General features: G+C 41.2%; 1 long non-coding RNA gene across 1 annotated transcript in view; it reads left to right on the top strand.

The window, feature by feature from the left end:
• The first annotated feature begins 270 nt into the window (after positions 1-270).
• The window catches only part of LOC309348118, a 361,967-nt gene continuing 340,039 nt past the window's right edge, over positions 271-22,198 (top strand). Inside the window, exon 1 of the long non-coding RNA XR_014159181.1 lies at positions 271-902. This is a non-coding gene — a long non-coding RNA (uncharacterized lncRNA). The remainder of the gene's footprint in view (positions 903-22,198) is intronic.

Below are 22,198 nucleotides of genomic sequence, written 5' to 3'. Positions count from 1 at the left end.
GTGGAATTGGGATTCAGCCTGTGATTCTGTTCCCCCGTGATTCCCAGCAACTCAGCAACTGGTATTCAGATGCATATTGCTTCCAAGAGTAGAGGAAGAACGCAGCCATCATGAAGAGCAGCCATTGATAGACTTATCATCCAGTAAAATGCTGATGATGTCAGGATGCTGTCCGCGGCTCCCGGCTGGTTGCCCAGAAAAAATATAAAGCCAAGGGAAAGTTTCTTACAGTCCTTTTTTATTTCAAACTTTACAGAGAGAGGTTATACAACCAGCCTCTTGGATAATGGCATTGTCCCGGGAGAATTTCTACCCCCCGTCTCTCCCACTTCCTCATTCGTCATCATCATCACCTCCTCTTCTATGGATGCCACTAAGTGCCCTCTGTCTTTGAGCTCTTTGCTCTTCTACTTTTAAGGCTTGCCGGGTTCTGGGAGATGGTGGGTCTGGGATGCTTTCTGGCTCTCCCATGATTTCCCAACTTTCCCCCTCATCTGCCTCTGAGCTGCTACCTCCCTCAACCCCCTGTTGTAGGGTCAGGATGGGGAGGGGGTCTCCACCATTCCTCCTCTGCTCAGTCCCTGACATTTAGTTTTCTTTAACAGTGGTAGCAGGTTTTCAGATTATACAGAACCTTCTTCAGGCTTTGATTATGAGAGCAAAAAATGAGCATCCAATAGTCTAGATAGAAACAACTGGGTAGTCAGGCTGATGGTTACTTGGTTGCAGAAGTTTACTGGCCATTGCCGTTGGCATGGAGATAGTCTAGGTTGAATGCAAACATGACATTCTGATGTCAGGTGTGATGTCACAAAGAGGATATGCTTTAAGTCTTGGTAAAGCCAAAAGCAGTTAACAGTCAGACTGCATCTCAGCCTTGTCAAGATGGATCTCCATAACAGGTGATAAATAGTTTTATTTGGGGGATATATTAACTTTTACTACTGGGGGGAAAGTTTTAGATTGGTTTTCCAGTTTGTACCCCATCAAGTTGAGGCCAATAAATATATATTCACAACCCTGCACCCAACAAATAATCAACTTTATCTGTGACTTAGGGACTGATTCACACAACCACATTTCCTTTCTCCACTCTATACCCTGCATCTCTCCCACTTCCTCATTTGTCAACCTCATCACCACCTCTACGGGTGCTGGTTAGTGTTGGAAATATAAGGCTTGATAGTAGTTGCTAATTCTTTCAGAGTTGGATCCCTTTATTTTAAGACCATTATCCAGTTGAAGCTGGCGTCATGGGGCAGAGGCACATATCTGACTTCCCAACAGCTGAGTCTCTCTTTTTTTAATATATAAATATTTATTAAAATTTTTGAATACAAATGCATAAATAATAAACAACATTACTTATATCATAACATAATTTCATCACTTCTTTGGACTCCCTCACGTCTCCCGCTCCCACTTGCATCGTTAAAAAGTTTTTTCAAGCAAATTATCATCTTGTTTACAATCTTATATCCGCTCATTTAAGTATAATCTAGCAGTTCTCCAAAAGGTTTATATTTTCCTTAATCTCACTTATCATCGAATTCAAATCTAATTTAGTGGTGGACAATTATTTATGATCTAGCATCCTTCTTAACATTCAACCAAATTACAATATTTTTGTAAATAAATCTTAAATTTCTTCCAGTCTTCTTCAACCCTCTCTACTCCCAGGTCTCGGATTCTGCCAGTCATCTCGGCCAGTTGCATATAGTCCATCAGCTGCATCTGCCATTCTTCCAGTGTGGGTAGATCTTGCGTTTTCCAGTTCTTAGCGATGAGTATCCTTGCTGCCGTTGTTGCATACCCCAACAGCTGAGTCTCTGTTGCTTCCTGGGAGGAAGAGAGGGAGGGGCAAGGCAGCTGGAAGGTTGGCATGGTGCAAAACTACCAATAGTAATGCCAGATTGGCTCTGCCAGTGTGTTTGCACCATGCTGACCTCTCTGCTGCCTTGCCTCTCCCCTTCCTGTTAAGAAGCTGCAGCTCAGCTATCAGTAGCTTAAGTAAGCATCCCCATCCTCACAAACAGTTGCTACTGCTGTAATCAAATAGTATCAAATAGCACCACAAGCCTAATCTGAAAGTAAACCATACCAGTTCTTCACCGCTACGACCACATTGAGCATTGTATCTGATGGTGGCTTGGTTACTTGGCCTACACTGTGCCATACAAGGAGCATATGGGCAAACAAAATTCATCAGGCCAGAGGTGACTGCCCAACAAGACATACATTAAATAATAGAGCCTCTAGATAGTTCAAGGCAGACCATAACTTAGCATCACAATGGAGCTAATGCAGTCTGAACGGAAGCTGATACATTCTCAGAAGAAATGGAGGCATGAAATTGCTGAATTAACCTTTTGCTACACTGAATTAGCTATGTCATCTATCATTGCAGTGGTAGGGTGTGTGTGTGTGTGTGTGTGTGTGTGTGTGTGCATACAGTACTATTCCGCTGAGACAGAATCAATTTTTTTCCTTGTTAAATCAAATGACTATCATAGTCAAACATGCTATGTTAATATTAAATCAAATACGTGTATGAAATCTAACTATATAATCCTAAAAATATTCTGAGTTGTGCGTAGGTGCACCGGACATGAACTTATCAATGTTTAGTATTTTCAAGTCCCTTTGATTGCAATGAAAGCATGGAAGATATCTGTAATCTCACTGAAACCAACAGGAATTCAAAGCACTCTTCTCCACAATTTCCAAGCTGTCATCTCCAGAAATAGGGTGATGTTAGGGACAGGAGGGACACGAGGAGTGTTGGGGGGCTGTGGACAGAGAGGAGAGAGGAGAAGGATCTAGGGGAAGGGGCCAGTAATTTGTTGGTTCTGTGCCACCCATGCAGCAGCTGCTGGGTGTGGAAGAAGAAGGGGGTCGGGAGCAGGAGACAGGGCAGGTAGAGACAGAGAGAAGGAGGAAAGAGAAGAGCTGCAGAAGGTCCTGGGACCAGGAGAGCCTGCAGACCCCTCTGGAAGAGGGTTGTGTCTGAGGAATCCCATGAGTTCCCCCCTCCATTGTCTCTCTGTTCAAGAAGAGGCTTGAAGTGAAGGGAACAGCTTGATCTGCTGTTGAGGTGGAGCCTCTGAGGGCTTGAGAGCACCGTGTCAGCCAATGGGGATTGAGAAGGAATGGGGGGGTGGAGCTAGGCTGTTGCTCCAACTGTCTGAGATAGGGCCCAGGTCTGCAGTCCTGGGTTGCCTAGGGGAATAATGCTGTGTATATTACTTGAACCTTAGGAGCTGATGAAACTGAGTGCTTTGTCAACAAAGAATTAATTCCCCATAGCTGCAGACACCTCTCGAGACATAATCACCAAACTCAACATGAGGTTTCCTGAGGGTGACAGTAATTGTCAACCTTCGGATGCCAGCTGCCATTCTGAATCAAGATGGTGGCCCAAATATGACTTTGGCATGACTCTGCCCCCTTTTTGGCATGAATCATCACCAAACTTAGCACAAGGATTCCCAAGGTGAGGGTGACAGATGTCTTCAATGTTTAGATTCTGGGCACCATTGTGAATCAAGGTGGCAGACCAAACTGTGACTTTGGCAGGCCTTTGCCTGATTTTTTGCACGACAGGTCCAAACTCACAAATTGCACTATTTTAAAATCACAGTATATTTTGTGCTGAACAGGGTTTGGAGCTGCTGTAACTTTATGCTGCCTTAATTTATACTGTCTTCCTTTATGCCAGTGTATTGTGCATAGGAATTTTCCCTAAGTGAACACCATATCTAGAACAAATCCATATTTAGGCATGCCTCAATAACGTGTAACTAGTTGAGCAAGAATGTGGATGTGACAATATGCACATCAGGATGGATAGCTTATTCAAAGCAATGCAGCATGCACAGAATGCATCCTAATCGTGAACACAGATTCAATTTCAATTTGTTCTTGGATAAACTTGTTTATGCTGGTGGATCTCCAAAGCTGGACATTCTTTCAAAAAAAAGAAAAAGATTTTTGACTGTCTCTATTTTGTATTCCTTTAGGAGTTCATTTTTCTCCAGTCCGATACTGAAATGGCTGAATGGTAAAATGTTTGATGCTGGAAATTCATTTTTGGTTATTTAATTATGGATGCAAAGGCATTGTTAGGGGAAGAATATTTTATGTCAAGCTTTTATATGATGACTAAAGGGCGGATTGTTCAAACGCCTTTTAAAATAAATGCTTAATGAAATAAAGCTTCCTTTTGTACTTGAGTGACAATCTGCTTTTTCCTTGTTTAATCTGCATAATATATTGCTTAGGGTTTGTGTCTTCATAAACAGCCAGCATCAAAACTAACAACAAAGAAGTCTTTGGCTGTCAGATATGTTTTCCTTCCCTACTCCCCATGTTCCTCTCATCCATTTTTATTTTTTTATTTAGTGCGTGAGATTTCTGGAATTTTAATTTTCCTCTTCTATTGATCTCTGTTGTACATTCATAGAAATTCAATAATTAATTAAGTGATTTCTGTGTCGTATGCATGCACAGATGCTAAGCAGATCTGGATCTGATCAGTGCCTTGGGCAGGGGTCCTCAAACTATCTGGCCTGCCAGGGTCCTTAACCCAGCCCATCCAGCAATTACAGAACCTGCCACTGTCTAGCGGGTCTATGTCATAGCTGTCAACCGTCCCTTATTTGGCGGGAAATTCCCTTATCCCAGCACCATGTCCTGCTGCTGTCCCTTATTGATGATGTCCCTTAAATTTCCCGGGTTTCAAAGGAAGCGGCTCCACTCCCTCCCTCCCTGCCGGCCAGGGAGGCTTCAATTGTGTTGCTTGGCTGCGTTGCTCACCCAATAAGGAGTCTAAGAATGACTGGGGTGTGGAGCTTGCATGCCTTGTGCTGTTCAAATCAGCCGTGTTGCCTGGGGACTCGCCTTTGCTCAGCGCTTCCCAGTGGAGAGGTGATGGTGGTTTTTCTTGCTGCACCCTCTTTGCCATTTTGCTGCGCTTTGGGAACCACCACTTGAGGCTTCGTTTGGCTGCTGGGCTGGCTGAGCTGGCTGGGCTTTCTGCCTTTGGCTCGGGAGCTGGTTGACTAAAATCCCTTATTTTGGCTGTTGGTCCCTTATTTTCAAATCTGTAAGTTGACAGCTATGGTCTATGTGTGTTTCCATTCTCCCACACACACACTGCATGCGGGGACCAGAACGTACGCCAGGAGCCCCATGTGAGGCGATTGCAACAAATGCATCACAGAGGAGAGGAAAGGAGAGGAGAGGAGGGAGGGTGCGCGAGCATGTGAGGGAAGTGGAAAGGAAAGGAAGGAAGAAGCAAGTCAGCAACGTCACATGCGCCATCGTGAGGAGCCCTTCGCTGCCATCTGGAGAAGGAAGGGAAGGGAAGCAGCGGCAAGGCCTGAGGTAAAAACATGCACACGCACACTCACCCGCCTATTCTTTCACCCCAGAGGAGTTATTGGCTGGGCTTGTGGTGGCAGCACTCCTGGGGTGAGTAGCCTAGCCTGCACTGGGAGGGACAGCTTTTACTTTTACTTTTACCTCAGCCGAGGCTCTGTTCTCATTTCTCCCCCCCCCCCTTGTGGCAGTTAGTATTTTGTGAAGTAGCAAACAAGAAAACTGAACATCACAAGTGTTATGTACTGAAGTTCTCACCCTGGGCCAGCAGGGGGATACTGTAGATAGTTATGCAAATAAGGGATCGAAAGTGATGTTCAGTGATTGGATAGTTTTAGAAAATTGTTACAGTTACGTTGTACTGGAGCTCTATATAAGCAGGCTGACTGAACCCTTCAGTTCAGTTCTGTTCTGGCCTGTGAATAAACAAGAGCTGTTTGAAGAATTGCTGTGTTGTCTGATATGTTCACCCACAACTTAACAACAAGAAATCAAACAAGGTTATCCTCAACATAGACAATTTTCTCCTCATTCACATTGTGACTGGTAAGAGGGCACTGACATATTGCTGTTATCATAGAAATTCATTATTGCTGTTATATTATCATTAGCCAAAAGCAGGCCCATACTTCCCACTGAAATACTTATAAGCTTATGTTGATTAAAATCGTTCTTCATTTTAAATATTGTATTGTTTTTTCCTGTTTTTTGTGCACTACAAATAAAATACGTGCATTGTGCATAGGAATTCGTTCATATTTTTTTTCAAACTATAGTCCAGCCCCCAACAATGTCTGAGGGATAGTGAACTGGCCTCCTGTTTAAAATGTTTGAGAACCCCTGGCCTTGGTAAACTAAAAATTCTGCTTTGATCTCCATGGTAGAAAGGTGGGGTATACTAATAATAAATAAAACCAGCTTTCTTATAACCAGGACAACCTGGCAGAAGTCTCAATGCATTGCACTCCAGGCTTGATGATGCCTGCAATTTCCCCAAATTCAGGACATTCAACACAGGTACAAAACCAGAATTTGTATTTCCACTTAATAAATGCACACTTTCAATTTTATCCCAGCATGAGTCCACACCTCAAAAATATTGATCATATTTCTGAATTATTTTCAATTCTGGACATGGGATGAATGAGCAAGCACCAAGGATTTCCTCCCCTGTTTCCATTTTTGTCAGATTTCTCTGACATCCCTAATTGGGGCCAACATTTTTGGTTTCAAGGGCAACTGGATGCCTGGTCTTTTGCATCCCCACCTTCTCCATAAGTGTTGTAAGGTGGTAGAAATGGGATTGGGAGCAGGAAAGAAAAGATTTGAAGGTAGGTCAAGGTTGATAGCAAAACATTACCAGAAAGGATTACGGAGAGCCATTTCAGAAAGTCATATTTTCAGTTGCATTTATGATATTGCTATTTGCCATATTTTTGGTGTGATTAAACTTTGCCATGTGTAGGGAAAAAAATTATTCCCAAGTCTCTTAACTGCAGGAACAGCAGCCAGTGTGTTTATCAGGAAACCTATCGCAAGGCATCAATAATGCTGTTAATAACACCTCATGTGTTTTCACCTTGTCCCTCCACTGAACCGAGAAACAGAATTATCCAGGAAGACATCAATGCTATTGTTGCAGCTAAATGGGGGCCATTTTTAAACGGCAATGAGGAACAAGTTGAGACACAATAGCCATTGCTTTATTTACTTGTTTAGGGCTGATAGTCATGTACAAGTTCCTTAAAATTAAATGCAGTCTATGCATTGAAGTAGAGGAGGTGAGCTTTTCATAACAAGAAAAGATTGTTTCGAGGAATGGAGGACGGCCTTGACAAAACTTGTTTGGCAAGGAAAGAAACCTTGCATTAAACACAAACTACTGATAGACAGGAGAGAGAGGAGGATTCGCATTACCAAATTTCAAAATCTATTATGAAGCCAAGTATCTAATTTGGATTAATGACTGGATTATGTTGGAAAAATTAGATATACTGGACCTAGAGAGTTTCAACAACAGATACGGGTGGCATGCCTATCTAGGATACAACAAAGTAAAAATCCACAGAGGTTTCACCAATCACATCTTTAGGAGTGCTATGTATAAGGTGTGGACAACTTGCCAACCGTTATTGGAACTGCATACACCATGGTGGCTGTCACCATAAGAAACTTTTTCAGTTAAAAAATTAAATATGACAGGGAATTGGGCAACATACAGTGGTACCTCGGTTTACAGATGCTTCAGGTTACAGACTCCACTAACCCAGAAATAGTACCTCAGGTACTTTGCTTCAGGATGAGAACAGAAATTGTGCGGCGGCGCAGCGGCAGTAGGAGGCCCCATTAGCTAAAGTGGTACCTCAGGTTAAGAACAGTTTCAGGTTAAGAACGGACCTCCAGAACGAATTAAGTTCTTAACCTGAGGTACCACTGTATAGTCAATTAGTAAGAGAAGAACAAGGCCAACTGAAGTTAAAAGAATTTGAGGAAATAAGGCACCATCTCACAGACTGGCTTCAATACTACCAATTAAACAATGTCTTTACTTTGTATAAAAAAAATCAGGCTTTGGAAAGGAAGAATCGAAACTACAAAAAGTATTATTAAGGAACAATAAAAAATTATTAACTAAAGTATACGATTTATTATTAGAGTAGGATTTAAAAGATGAACAAATAAAAGAAGTACAGGTCAAATGGGCCCAAGATATCAGACATGCAATCCAATTAGACCAGTGGGAAAGAAAATTGATGTAAGATTCACCGCCTGTTATTCCATAAAAGAGAATATCATGAAGATGTTTTACAGGTAGCATATGACACCATCAAAGATTGCCAAAATATACAAGACAAAATCCATCTTTGCTGGAAATGCATGGAAGTAGAAGGTACTATGATACAGTTATGGTGGGGCTACGAAAAAGAAAAAAAAAGAAAAAAGGAGTTGCATCCATGAGGAACTAAAAAAGATGTTCAGAATCTCTTTGGGGGGGGGACCCTGAGGCATTTTTATTGAGTATAATAGGAAATGTGGTACCCCAAGATAGAAAAAAAAAAATATTTCTATACGCAACTGCAGCAGCCGGGTTACTACTTGCAAAGAATTGAAAAGGAAATTATATACTCACAAAAGAGGATTGGTTATATAAATTATCTGAATTTATAGAATTGGCGAAATTAACTGCAGCAATAAGATATCAAACAAATCAGAAATTAAGGTCACAATGGATATGGTTTGAAGAATATATGAGTAAACACTGCTCTAAAGATAGCATGCTGATATGTTTAGACTAAGCTGTAAAGCTGATCTAGAAAAAATAACAGTTTAATAAGAGAAGTAAGGTAGAGATACATGAATTGCAATGCAAATAAGAACTTTAAAGTAAGAAAGATGATAAGCACTGGCAGAGGGAAGCCACATGGGTGTGTTATTATTTACCTATTTTATGTATTTTTCTCTTTCCCTTACCTTTCCCCCCTTTTTTGTCTGTAAGTGTATGTGCATTACTGTTTTGTATGCATGTCTAAATAAAAAATTATTATTATTTTTTTAAAAAAATGGCAAATTAAAATTATTATTATTAAATGTAGTTATTCCTACCCTGAACTGAGACCCATTGAGTCCTGTGGGGCTTGTTCCCATGTAGGTGTATATTGGAGCATTCATTGGTACTATGGCACCCTGAACTAAGCCAAAATTTGGCATTCCCCCCAACTCCAATGCTATCCTGAGCTTTGGGAAGAAGGTGCAAGGGGTCTGCCAGGATACTAGAGTCCTCTCACCTCCTTCCCAAAGCTGGCCGGATGCTTACTAGGCTTTGCGAAGGGGGAGGGGGAACTCTAGGACCCTGTCAGAGCCCTCATGCCTCCTTCCTGTGGGCAAATGCTTACCTAATGCCCTCTCTGCTTGGCGCCCAGTGTGGGGGAACTGGTTGCACCACCTTAAAATAGCCAACCTTGCATACCAACATGGAGACCTCCAGATGTGGTCAAATGTCCATCACTCCCAGACAACATGTCCAATAGTCAAGGATCATGGGAGCTGAAGTGAGGGGTTGGGTGTATATGTCATTTTCACTCAGTTTTTTTCCTAATTTTAAATTCAGTTCTCACATTTCCACATCAGTTTGTCCATCCCCCCCATTAAAATTTCTCTTGCAATATGTATTTTTGCATGTGATTTCCTGCTTATATAATGTACTTTTCTATGATATGCACACTTTACCCTAGTGTATGCATTTTTGTACGCATTACTTGGCTGGATATATATACACTGCAGAATTTGGAAAGTGTGCTCTTGCTACAAACTGAATTGAATTCCTGCCCCAACGACATTAGTTGTATTCCAACAGCATTCTGGAGGGCTTCACTTTGGCATAGCAATGCCGATTTTCAAATTGCTGGCCTCTTTGTGAGGCTTCAGAGATTAAGAGAGCTATCCTATAGCAAGATTGGCTGGGGTGAGCAGGTTAGATCCAGCAGATATATAAGTAAGCTGGGAGGTTCTCAGTGCAGTCAGTCTGTGTTGGGCTTACTCCTTCAGCCTTGGCTAAACTGGATACACACCAGTGTATCTCCTCCATCTCAGCTCAGCTGAGACCCAGCTGGCTCAACCAAGCCTGGCAGATCTTAAACCAGCATAAACCCTGAAAATGGGGTGTCCTGGGGCTGTGGCAGGGGCAGGCCCAGAAAGTGAGAACTTTGCTTGGATCCTTAGCCTGTTCAGTTGCATCATGTGACCTCACAAACTGCCACAAGTTAAGTTTACGGCAGTGGTGTAACGCAAACATGATTTTTAAAGCTTCAGCTGCCTCAGCCAGCAGTAGCCCCACTGCTGAAGCAGCTTTTAATGTGGTGTAACTTTACACCATCTTCATTTACACCAGGTTGTTTTACACCAGCCTTCCCTGGAAGGTTAAGAAGAATGAAGGGTGGAATTATTTGGGCGTGTTAAAACAATGCAGGTAGATTACTAAATGATCTGTTTTACAGAAGATCATTAAGACATCATTGGACCTCTAGGAATGAAAGAACAGGCCCAATTATATTTTAAGATGCATTAGGCCCTAAGAATTGTCAACGTGGTTGAACTATTTATGGATACCTAAGGCGCTTTGAAGTATTAAGATAGATAAAGCAGATAAGGTGATACTGAGCCACAGTTCAATTGTTTCATCACTGAAATGTCAATCATCTCCATAAGATGATATACTGCCCTTTAGGCAGGTTTAGTGAGGGAGCCATTTTTCTGTGAAAATATTTTAGCCAAGATAGAGCATAATTATAAAGCCCAGTACTGTCATTTTTCTACTCCATCGGATGATCCCCATTTAATATTTATTATTCCAGGTATCTAAAAAGTCATTATCTATAATGTACCAATCAAGATATTCCCAGAGACTCATACAGAAGTAATGAAAAACTCTGGCATATTCAGAAGAAAGAAATTGCTGCAAAGACAGATTTCAGTGATTTGATCAGACATTTCTAAAAGTTCCCAGCTGTGGAGCTCACAATTTGCAACCAATCCACACCACTTATTCCAATGGAAGAATGTGCTTTCTGTGACAGATAAGTTGCAGTCATGAAGAACAGATCCCTTCTCTCCTCAGTACAGGGGTGACTCCATGGGGTAGCAAGGGGGTACCAATCTACACCTCTGAAATATTCCACACTCCCCCATTTGCTTCCCCAGCTTTCAAATACAGTATACCTCGGGTTACAGACGCTTCAGGTTACAGACTCCGCTAACCCAGAAATAGTACATTGGGTTAAGAACTTTGCTTCAGGATGAGAACAGAAATCATGCTGTGGCAGCAGTGCGGTGGCAGCAGGAGGCCCCATTAGCTAAAGTGGTGCTTCAGGTTAAGAACAGTTTCAGGTTAAGAATGGACCTCCGGAACAAATTAAGTACATAACCAGAGGTACCACTGTACTAAGTTCGTGTATAACATGGATTTTGTACCCAAAAAACTGGGTTCTTACCATCCATTTGCTCCACCAAATGAGTTTCTGTGGAGTTGCCTGTGCCATGAAGCTGATCTCCATTTCAGTCTTTCATGGAAACATAATTTCCATAATTCCCCATCCCCCAATGCCATGAACTTTCTTTTTTGGTACCTTCAGTTTAAATAAGGGATCTAAATCTCAGAATCAAAAGATATCTGCTCCATCAGACTGATTTGCTCATTTTAATACAAAGGTGTCTTCATTTGCTCCCTTCTGCTTTCAGTTTTAATAAATATTGGTTCAAAGGATTTTAGCAGTGACACAGGTGCTTTATCTGTTATCTTCATATTTTATTCAAAGAGCTAAATGAGAATCCTTTGATTATGAAATACACACGAGGAATGTAGCGCCATGTACCTCTGACTTTAATCAATCCCCGAAGACGTATCTACCATACTAGATCAAACAAACTGCATTTTTGATTTAGTCTGAAGCTAGGAAGACCTAACAATGCACATTTCTTTCCTTCTTCTTGATGGGGCTCACGATAAGCAAATGGGCAACCAGATAGAAGTTTCTAAGGCATTGTCTCTTGCATATAAAGGGACACAGGCATGCATTACTCCATCTGCAAATGCATAATGTAACTCTAAGTTTCTTAGAGTGGGCATGTTTACAGCTTTATCCTCCTGTATTATTATTATTAATAATAATGTTTTACAAATTGCAGCATAATTGAGAGCAGCAGTAACAAAGATCTCTCACGTGCCATTGTCACAGTATATACCGTAATTTTCTGTGTATAAGACTAGGTTTTTCAACTCAAAAATAATGTTTAAAAACGGGGCTCGTCTTATACACAGTCAGTGCATTGTGGGGCCGGGTGATTGGTTGCAGCCCCCAAAATAGGGGGCGTCTTATATACAGGGGCGTCTTATACAAGGGAAAATATGGGAATTCAAAAGTGGAGTTGCCATATGTCCTCTTTTTCCAGGCCACATCCTCTTTTTCATGGGTCATATTGACCCATAGTTAAAAGTAGAGGTCGGCAAATGTGTCCTCTTTTTGCTTATCAGAATATGGCAAACATTAAAAATCAGGGGGTTTTTTTAACAGGAACTTGGAGGAACTGAGTTCTCTCTCTCTCTCTCTCTCTCTCTCTCTGTGTGTGTGTGTGTGTGTGTGTGTGTGTGTGTGTGTGTGTTGGGGGGCAGGAACAGATATACAGTGGTACCTTGGTTTAAGAACAGCTTAGTTTATGAACAACTTGGATTAAGAACACTGCAAACCCAGAAGTAAGTGCTTTGGTATGGGAACTTTACCTTGGAAGCAGAACATGTTCCGCTTCCTGTTGATTGTGTTCCATTTGTAAATTGAGTCCCCCGCTGCTATTGGAAAGCACGCCTTGGTTTAAGAACACTTTGGTTTAAGAATGGACTTCCGGAATGGATTAAGTTCGTAAACTGTATGTTAGAATTTCTGCTCCATGATTGCAGTCATGGGATTGTTGTCTTTCACATGACGGTGTATGTTTTGACTCCACAAAGTGGGAAGTGAAGGAGACAAGATGTTTGTGTTACTGTGTTCCGTGAAGTGGGACTATTGTCCTTTGTTCTTTCTCTTTACTGTCTGATGCTAGAGAGAAAGGGAGCCATGTTGCAGTGCTCCATGTGTGTTTATATGTAAATAAAGTAGATTAGCCAAAATGCTGAGTTGCTGAGGTCTGTTGCGCAAGCTGTGAAGACTGTGGATCCCTAAATCTGCCAATGTCTGTTGGCATCAGTGGCCATGATGTTCCGGCTGAAGAAAACTCTTGAAGCTCCCGAACGATTGACCAGGAGGGAGGGAACATGCCAGTTGGGCATATGTCTCTGCCAGGGTCCTACTTGAGTGTAGGACAAGCTCCTGAAATTGTACACCCAATGCCTGAACCAAAAACCCACCTATATCTGTAATCAATAAAGTTGTGGCCATTTCTAATCTACAACATTGTCTGCTTGAGTTTATTAACCACATCTTACATTTAGGCACAGCCGAGCGGGGGGAGGCACTGCAACTGGGCTAACAATAAACAAGTAAACTTTGTGGTGAGTTTCCTCAAATCCCCCCCCAAAAAAAACACTGATTAAATCAGATAAACAATCTGATATAGCCACTACAAATCCAGCATGGGTAGTTGGAGGTTGTGAACTCTCAGGAGAAACATTTATGCAAGTTAAGAATGGAACCCATTCCATGTCCAACTGATTAGATATAATTTGGCCCCTCCCATTCAACAGGTCCTGTGTTAATCTTTTAATGGCAGTGAAATGCTAAACAAGCTTGTCCCAACTTGCAATTAAAAAAAAAAAAAATCAGAAGAAGTTTTACATTCCCCTGTATAATTGTTGGCACATAAAATCAATCTAGAAAATGCTTCAAAATGAAAAGGAAGCATCTATTAAAATATAAATGCAATTTGTTTAGGTACCATATCTTCCTAATGAGATTTTGGCAAGAATCCATTTATTCTTTGTTGTATACTAAAATTTGTCCAGATTAAGCTTCAGCATTTGGTATTTTTTTTTTATATATAAATATTTATTAAGGTTTTTAAATATAAATGCACACATAATAAACAATCTTACTTCTTTTACAACAATTTCAACACTTCTTTGGACTCCCTCACGTCTCCCGCTCCCATTTACATCGTTAAAAATTTTTTCCAAACAAATTATCAACTTGTTTACAATCTCATGTCCACTCATTCAAATATAATCTAGCACTTCTTCCAAAAAATTTTTATATTTTCTTTAGTCTCACTTATTATCAAATTTAAATCTAGTTTAGTGGTGGCCAATTTTTTATAATCTAGCATCCTTCTTAACATTCAACCAAATTACAATGTTTTTGTAGATACATCTTAAATTTCTCCCAGTCTTCCTCCATCTTCTCTTCTCCCAGATCACGGATTCTGCCGGTCATCTCGGCCAGTTGCATATAGTCCATCAGCTGCATCTGCCACTCTTCCAGTGTGGGTAGATCTTGAGTTTTCCAGTTTTTTGCAATGAGAATCCTTGCTGCCGTTGTTGCATACATAAAAAATGTTCGATCCTTCTTTAACACCTTCTGGCCGACAATACCCAGAAGGAAGGCCTCTGGTTTCTTTGTGAAGGTATACTTAAATACCTTTTTCAGCTCATTATATATCATTTCCCAGAAGGCCTTCACCTTAGGGCATGTCCACCAGAGGTGAAAGAATGTTCCTTCATTTTCTCTGCATTTCCAACATTTATTATCAGACGAATGGTATATTTTGGCAAGTTTAACTGGGGTCATGTACCATCTATATATCATTTTCATTACATTTTCCTTCAGAGCATTACATGCGGTGAAGTTCAGCCCAGTGGTCCACAACCTTTCCCAGTCCTCAAACATAATGTTATGCCCAATGTCCTGTGCCCATTTTATCATAGCCGATTTAACCATTTCGTCTTGTGTATTCCATTTTAGCAGCAAGTTATACATTCTAGATAGTACCTTGGTCTTTGGTTCTAACAATTCTGTTTCTAACTTCGATTTCTCCACCTGGAACCCTAACTTTTTGTCATTTTTAAAAACTTCTTTAATCTGAGCATAATGTAACCAGTCTCGCACCTTATCCTTCATTTTCTCCAAACTCTGCAATTTCCAATTGTCTCCATCTTTTTCTAATATTTCCCAATATTTTGGCCTAAGCTTCAGCATTTGGTAGGTCCAAAACATTGATAATAGTAGGCCAATGAACTGGCCAGATATTGATCACCGCTCTTGCATTTGCTGTTAGTTGACATCATAATGAAGAAGACTTCGGATTTGATATTCTGCTTTATCACTACCCTAAGGAGTCTCAAAGCGGATAACAATCTCCTTTCCCTTCCTCCCCCCCCCCCCAACAAACACTCTGTGAGGTGAGTGAGGCTGAGAGACTTCAGAGAAGTATGACTAGCCCAAGGTCACCCAGCAGCTGCATGTGGAGGAGCGGGGACGTGAACCTGGTTCACCAGATTATGAATCCACTGCTCTTAACCACTACACCACACTGGCTCTCTCTATTGCAATGCCAAATGGCATTTGTGACTTCACAGGTAACATAACTGATCAATTGAGTAGTAAATTCAGTGATCCATTGTTGCATAGCAAACAATATGGTGGACTTTGACTTGAAAAACTGTGTCTTAACTTTCCACTGGCCCATGACGCCATGGGATCTTTATTTGATGTGATGCTTATTCTGAAAGAGCAGAGGTGGCCTAATTTGGATCCTCTAAAGTATATGTTGTGAACTGTCCTGAGATCTACGGATGATGGGTGGTATACAGATTTAAATAATAATAGTAATAATTTCTGTTGTGCTTGAGTGTGGCATGACACCCACTTTTGGCCATATTTATTGCTGGCATGGTCAATCAAGGGTGAATGTTGTTTTTGGACTCAGGAATGGTTGTTGTGGCTTTGCAAATTCTTATTGTTAATGCTACTGTAGCAGTACTGTTTAATTGCATGCACTGAAGGTGCTTTTATGGCCCCCATAAACCTGCTAATCTCTGATCAGTTGCTTTAAGCTCATTTTGATTGCTTCTCTGTGTTAAGTTGTGGGTGAACATATCAGACGACACAGCGATTCTTCAAACAGTTCTTATTTATTAAGAGGCTAGAACAGAACTGAACTGAAGGGCTCAGTCAGCCTGCTTATATAGAGCTCCAGTACCACGTTACTGTAACAACTTTCTAAAACTATCCAATCACTTTGGATCACTATGTCACTTTCGATCCTTCATTTGCATAACTATCTACAGTATCCCCCTGCTGGCCGAGGGTGAGAACTTCAGTACATAACACACTGTGCCCAGCCTATCAGACTTTCCTCACCCCCTTAAACCAAAGGATGATGCTTCCACAGTGATGAAGGGAACCCTGGACACAAGTCTGTAGTGTTCAGCGGATATACCCATCACTTTTCCTGCTCATTCTGAAATGTTACATTCTAAAATTGACAGCTTGATCATGACTGTATTTGCTTCCTCAACAAATAAGTTTAATTGATTTAGTAGGACATGCCTACAAGTATATATGATTAGGATTACAGTAATGTATCCACAAGAGCTGGGCGTTCATTATTGCAGGCCCAATTTTCTGAACTCCCTTTCAGCCAAAATTACACAGCACCCCTCTCAACTGAACTGCCAGCGCCTACTGAATACCTTTCTTATTCTAGCAGGCATTTTAAGTCATTTCTGGTGCTATAGTTTTAAAACTAACTTTATCTTGATTGTATTGTTGAGTATAATGACCCTGCTTATGGACAATTGTGATTAAGCAGTATATAAATTGTCTAAATAAGTAATAATAATATTATTTATACCTCACCCATCTGGCTGGGTTTCCCCAGCCACTCTGGGTGGCTTCCAGCACATTTCAAGGTAAAGGTAAAGGGACCCCTGACCATTAGGTCCAGTCGTGGCCGACTCTGGGGTTGCAGCGCTCATCTCGCTTTATTGGCCGAGGGAGCCGGCGTACAGCTTCTGGGTCATGTGGCCAGCATGACTAAGCTGCTTCTGGTGAACCAGAGCAGTGCACGGAAACGCCGTTTACCTTCCTGCCAGAGTGGTACCTATTTATCTACTTGCACTTTGACGTGCTTTCAAACTGCTAGATTGGCAGGAGCAGGGACCGAGCAACGGGAGCTCACCCTGTTGTGGAGATTCAAACTGCCGACCTTCTGATCAGCAAGTCCTAGGCTCTGTGGTTTAACCCACAATGCCACCCGCGTCCCTCCAGCACATATAGAAACATAGTAAAATGTCAAACATTTAAAACTTCCTGATTCAGGACTGCCTTCAGATGTCTTCTAAAAGTTAGGGAATTCTTTATCTCCTTGACAACTGATGGGAGGGTTTTCCACAGAGTGGGCACCACTGCTAAGAAGGCCCTTTGCCTGGATCCCAGTAACCTCACTTCTCTTAGTGAGGAAACTGCCAGAAGGCCCTCAGAGGTGCACCTGAATAAAGACTGGTCCAATCACAAAACTGCTTAATTATGATGTGGGATACTTAAATGTCATTGAGATTAGGTTGGACTTTTTCCCCCACTGAAACCTCACTGTTTATTGTAATTTACTCCCTAGTAAGTGTGTGTAAGGTATGGCCGTGCAAATCTTTGTTCTCTAAGTAGAAGTAAGTGGCACACAAGGCAAGATATTTCAGCCCCTTCCAGTTTGGTAAAAATGAAATGGAACCAGACCCTAACATTTCTCTCTCCCTTTAAGAAGCAGCTTCAAAAGAGAAACATTGTAAAGGGGAATTTCCTTACCACTTTATCCATCACATAGAGCGTGTTACATCCTGAGTCAACAGGAACAGAGAAATTGTGTACAGGAAGCTCGCTGTGCTATGGCTATCTGTGTGTTGGTGGTGTTTTCCTTTATGTCTTCACCCCACTGTGCTTGTTACCGAACTGCAGGCAAGATATCAGCAAGACACACTACAAAAGCATGATACGAACACCAATCTTCAAATCTTGCATGAGAAGCTCAGCTGGGAAAAAATGAACAAAAATCAACATGGTAGTAAGAGGCTGAAAGTGTCCATTTGAGCACTGTAATGGTTATCAGTTCCAACAAGTTGACAAAGGATGACAGATTTTCTCTTCTTTGAATGAATCTTCAGATGAGGATAGGGAAGCCATACCATTCTGATGAAAATGGGAACAGGATCAGAAATTGCCAGTGTTTGTATTTTTGTAGTAGTAGTAGTAGTAGTAGTAATTTGCCCCATGTCCAGAATGGAAATCAATCCATAGAATATTATTGACATTGTTGACATTCACTACTATTGTTGCTTTCAGTCTGTGAAGTATACGTAATTGATTATTCCAATGTAAATGGTGGAGGGAAATAATGTAAATAAATTGTGAAAATAAATGTAAAAATAGTGTAAAAAAATAATGTAAAAAGAAATTGGAGTCATGGAATCATGGAATGGCAATGTATTTTATGTAATTATGTAAACTATGTTAGGGTTAGGGTACCTCTGGTTACGAACTTAATTCGTTCTGGAGGTCCATTCTTAACCTGAAACTGTTCTAAACTGAGGTACCTCTTTAGCTAATGGGGCCTCCCGCTGCTGCCACACGATTTCTGTTCTCATCCTGAGGTAAAGTTCTTAATCTGAGGTACTACTTCTGGGTTAGTGGAGTCTGTAACCCCAGGTACCACCGTATCTATATCTGTTCCTATCAAATATGGGCATTCCATGGGTTGTATGTGAAAATTAATATCAGATCAGTTGGTTGTTGCTAATGCCTTGTAGACTTCATAATCACACAATTCAAAACAGAAAAGCATTCAGAAACTGTTATGTACTAAGCTTGGATCCTAGTACAATAGGCAAGTAGGATCCTAGAATGCAACAACTGATTGGCTTGCAGGAAAAGACCAGTCAGGCTCCAGGAGGGAATCAGAATCAGCCAGTCAGAAAGTACTCAATGTGTAAATAATGTATATAAAAGCCTGATGTTTGGGGGGCAATTCAATCACTGTTTTGCAAGCTACAATAAAGAGCATGAAATCACTACAGGACTCCGAGTATATTTCAGAAACAAACATCTCAAAGAACAACCACCTCCCCACGAAATAAAGCCAGCTCATTTGTTTTTCCTGTTATGCTAAAAGGATAGCTTTTAACCTCACAATTGTTTCTGTGTTCCCGGCAAAGGAAATTATTCCTGTATTTATTTGCAGAATTACTCTGTTGGAACCCATACAGAGTGAAGAGCCTACAAAGGGGCAACTCTGCAAGGACGAACTCTGTTGTGAGAACTTGGTGGCAATGAATCTGTCAACAGTGTATGCTATTAGCAAGAATTGTATTCCAACATATTTAAAAACAAACAAACCAGTGACACATTTTTTTTATTGTTTGGCAGTGCTTCCAATAATATGCTTTATTGGAGCTATAACTTAAAATCCTTGCCCACATCTGCTAACCTTAACCCTCAATCATCCAGATCAGTCAAAATTCCCGTTAATGTCCAAGACACAGGAGAGAGGCCAGGAAAAATCTGGCAACCCTGGTGAGACTTTGGCAACTGTTTAGATACAGATTGTTTATGACGTAATAAAAAAAGGCTATGCAACAACAATACACAGTTTTCTCATCTACAAAATAATAATAATAAATCTATTCAGTGGGCACTGGACCTGGTAGGGTTGAGGCCGATGAAGTGACAGGGGTGTGACTGGTTGTCCTCCTTCCCCCCTCCCCTTCCAATCCCTCTTGCTTTACAAAGATACTGTGGACATTTATTTGCATTTGTGTAAATATGTAGCACCTAATAAAACTGAAAAGTGTCTTACTTTGGTTTGGAAGGGATTCCCGCTGTCACAGTTGCTTCTCTGCTGGGAGAAACATTGTGTGGTTTCTACCTGTTCTGATTCTCTCTCACGTCTTCTTTTAAATGAAACACTTAACTAATGAAATACTTAACACCTTACTATGTGAAATACTTTGCTTCAGAATTGCTGTCACAATTTCTGGTGGAGGTTCATGCCAAAGAAACTGTCCATTGCTCTGAGCTAAGCACCACTGGAGCTGGAGGAAACTCTTGAGAGTCCCATGGACTGCAAGATCAAACCTATCCATTCTTAAGGAAATCAGCCCTGAGTGCTCACTGGAAGGACAGATCCTGAAGTTGAGGGTCCAATACCTTGGCCACCTCATGAGAAGAGAAGACTTCCTGGAAAAGACCCTGACATGACTAAATGACAGAAGAAGAAGAAGAAGAAGAAGAAGAAGAAGAAGAAGAAGAAGACGACGACGACGACGACGACTGAGGTCCATGATACAGATAACCCTGGGAAGAAGGACTAACTGTTAAAACATCTCAGAATTGTAGCTCTTTGGGGGGAAATGGAGGTCTCCTAACAACTCTTAGCACCCTAAACAAACTCCCATGAATCTTTTGGAGAAGTCACAACTGTTTAAAGTGTACAGGACAGATGGGGCCTTGATATCAGAATACAGATTTTTAATTCCATCTGCTTTGAATGAGGCTCAATTGCAGCAGATTTGACAAACGCATTGAAATAATAATTTAAGTCCTCTCAATATCCCCTTCCAAAAAACCCCAACAAACCAAAAAAGGTATAAAGAAAGAAAACATTTATTTTACAAACAATCTGTCTTGAGTTGCTCATTCACACAAAAAAGACCAAAAAGACATAAAAAGTGACATAAAAAGAAGCAAAAATCCACACAGAGCATTTCTAGGTGTTTTTTGTTCCTGATTGAAGCTTCTTCTTCCTTCCCAGCCAACACATGATTGGGGTTTGCTGGCAGAGTAGAGATGAAGGTCTCCACCTACCTCTGCTAGCATGCTCCTTTTATATCACAGGTCGCAAATGAAGGAAAGTGGCCAGAATAGAAAACAGGCAGTCTAGAAAAGGAGGGTCAGAGTGCTCTTTCAGTTATTTGTCAACCTGCTGCAAATTAGGCATTGTCAAACACTGGCTTGAGCATCAAACCATGAAGAGTTTCAATGTTTGGATGGAGGCCACACAATGAGGTCAAATTCCTTTTCAGGCCAACAAGGAGGCTGGTTGGCCAGTACTAGATAGAAGCTGTTTTAAATCATTCAGATGGAAATGATCTCCATGAATTGGACCGCTTTTGGATAACGGTGCCAGTGTTGTTTATAGGCTGTGCTCCTGGGCCTGTAAAAATTGCCCGATGTACATTTAGCAGGAGATGCTTCCTTCCATCTCCATGAAAATCCTTCCTTGCTAATTTTTTTACATGACTTGTTTTTCTAAAGGTACAGGAGGAGGACTGGTGAATATCTGTCTGTGTAGAAAATACACTCAAGCTGACTCCCATATCTCCCCCATCTTATCTGAAACTTGGCCAGAAAAACCAGCCAAAAGCCAAGGAGGTCCTTTGCCAAGACCCTGTTATGCCAACTTCACCCCCTCTCAAGGTTCAATTATTATTGTTTTGAAAGCAAGGAATGGATATGGAAGTTGTCCAGCTTCACTCACGTTTGAAATGGCTTTCACTGGGTCAAGCAGCTTTCTATATGTTCATATGTTTTATATGTTCATCAGAATGAACAAAACATCGTAACAACTACCCCCCCTAAAATACCTAAGATAGCCATAGTGCTTGAAAATGCTCAGAAATTAGTCTTCATTTAGTGCTATCTATTTGGCACAACACCGTGAAGTGTGTATGGAGAGGGAGACAGCTGAATTTGCTCAGATGTCCCATTCAAACCTTCCCACTCAACACAGGAAGGTTGAGAGTGGGATAGGCTGAGCCACAGACACTGAAGTCCACACCCTACATACTTAATGCTAGGTGTAGGGAACCTTTGGCCCTCCACGTCCTGCTGAGTGACAGCTCTCATCAGCCCCAGCAGACATGGCTAATGGCCAGGGATGATGGGAGTTGTCATTCAGCAGCTTCTGCAGGTCCAAAGTCTCCCCACATCTGCTTTATGCCGTCTCATCATTGACTGAATTCCTGAACACATCTTATTGTTCTTCTGTTATCTTTTCTGGCTTTACCTCTGTGATCGCTTTGGGTCAGCTTCCTCTTATCAATCTCATTATTGATGCTATTTTCTTCCACACACACCTGTGATCAGTATTCTCTTTCCCTTGCTATCTATCATGGTTCTACTGTGTTTTAAAAATACTCCCTACAACCTAACCATTAATCTGGGCTTTCCTCCCTTAACATTTTTTTTAAAAAAATGTTATCTTTGTAAATTAAATTGGGGGAGATGGAGGATTAAAAAAACAGAACTTCCAGCTTTCACCTATGTTTTATAAATCACACGTTTATTGTCCA

This window comes from Podarcis erhardii, assembly GCF_964252035.2.
Source record: "Podarcis erhardii genome assembly, chromosome: 8".
Lineage (NCBI taxonomy): Eukaryota > Metazoa > Chordata > Lepidosauria > Squamata > Lacertidae > Podarcis > Podarcis erhardii.
This window is presented reverse-complemented; position numbering and strand designations above follow the sequence as displayed.